Raw genomic sequence first — 2,134 nt, 5'->3', positions numbered from 1 at the left:
GGGGTTTCGTGTGCTCCCTTCTTTTTTTTCCGTATATAATTCTACACGCATGTTTTTGAACACTAAGTATTTTTTTAAGTTTAGTAGTTTGCGTGCTGCCCCATGTAATATTGGCATAACTGATAAAACAATGAATTAAAGAGAAGTAAATTAATTTAAGACATATAATATTAACATAAGGACGAACTCGGTACATCATGCCGATGGCTTAACTAAGTTTTGATTGTAAATATTTAATATAACATTTGCATGATCATTATTTTTATAAACTGGAACTACTTTTGCGAGTTTTAGTACATCAGGAAATATTCCTTGGCCCAGTGAAAGCTTGACTATATAGAACAATGGTCTACTGATGCTTTTTTTATTTGAAATTAGTATATTACTGGGAATACCGTCAAATCCTGATGAATTTTTATTTTTTATCGAAGAAAAAGCCGTTTTAAATTCTTTTAATGTCAAGTCGAAATCATACAACGTTTTATCATTTGATGGTGTTAGATAGGTTTTATAAGAATTAAGGGGTGTTGTAATTTTGTTAGCTAGATCAAGTCCAACATTTGTGAAATATGTATTAAACTCTATGGATATTTCTTTAGGACAGAATATATTATCATTATTTATATTGATTCGTTTGGGTAGCGAAGAAGTTTTATTTTTATTTTTTCCTAGTATGGCATAAATTACAGCCCATGTTTTTTTAGTATCCAGCTTACAATTAGTAAATTGTTTACTGTAACAATTTTTTTTAGTTTTTTTTTAAAAGATCGATATAAAAATAATTGTATGCTTTATAATTTTTTTCATTAGTTGTGCTTTTATTTTTAAGAAATTTATTATACAGTTTTTGTTTGGTTCTAGAGCATTTAATAAGTGTTTTATCCATCCATGGATTAGCAAGTGTTTTTGTTTTTATTTTTAATACTTCATTTGGACAAGCTTCATTAAAAATCTCTTGGAATTTGTCTAAAAATAAATTACATGCTTCATTTGCATTTTGACTTTTATAAACATCACTCCAATTCTGTAAATATAATTTGTTCGTAAGATTGTTTTTACTATGAGTTGAAAGGTTGCGTTTATTTATGTATAAAATTTTGGGTTGATCATTTGGAATAACTTTTATATTTTTTATGGTAATGTATATTGGGAAATGGTCGCTAATATCCGTCTTAAATATTCCTGCCTCAAATGATGTTTCTATGAGATTGTTAATAAAAATATTATCTATTGCAGTTGCAGAAGTTCTATTAACCCGAGTCGGTTTATTAATTACTGACAAAACATTGTACTTATATAACATGTCAAAAAAAGATTTTGTTTTTGGAAATTTCTGGTATGTTAGTGCATTCAAGTTTATATCCCCAAGGATAAATTATTTTTTTTTCTCGTTGTTTGTTTTTAAAATACTTTTTTCGATAAAGTCTTGAAATGATCTAATTTTACCACTAGGTGGTCGGTACACGCATCCAATTATACTATTTTTGTTTTTTGCATTAATTACTTCAATAAAAAGACTTTCATAATTGTTATTTGCTACATTTAATTGCTTTTTTATTTTAAATTGATACTTTTTAAGTACGTAAACACCCAGTCCTCCGCCTTTTTTATTGCTTCCTCGTGGTTGGCTAATTAGTTTGTAATTTGCCAAACTATAATTCGAATTCAACTCTAGAGAATTTTTATTTCAATATATGTAGAATTTTTATTTCAATATATGTAGAATTCAATTCTGGTTTCAAATATATATAACTTTAATATGTTTTTTTAATAATATTAAGAGATAAAAGATTTTTAATAAACCAGGTATAATTTTATTCGCTTAGCAACGCCTTAGCAACGCCAAGCAAGATTTGATTTTGCCCCAAAATCTAGTAATATAACCATGTTTTTAAACAGGAGTTCACATTAAATCTTGCAATAAGGTTTTTTTGATAAAATGTCTTAAATTCACAAGCTAAAACCACATTACTTTCATTAAATCACGACTACAAGTTTAAAATTCTTAAGTGAAACAGACATTTAACTACAAATAAAATAATTGATTGTTCGCTGCTGTTCCATATTTGTTTACTTTATTTAGAATTATAAAAACATTTATTAAGTATATTAGTTAGTTTTTAAAGATGCCTAA

This window comes from Hydra vulgaris, chromosome 07 (assembly GCF_038396675.1).
Source record: "Hydra vulgaris chromosome 07, alternate assembly HydraT2T_AEP".
Taxonomy (NCBI): Eukaryota; Metazoa; Cnidaria; class Hydrozoa; order Anthoathecata; family Hydridae; genus Hydra; species Hydra vulgaris.
Note: the sequence above shows the minus strand (reverse complement) of the source record.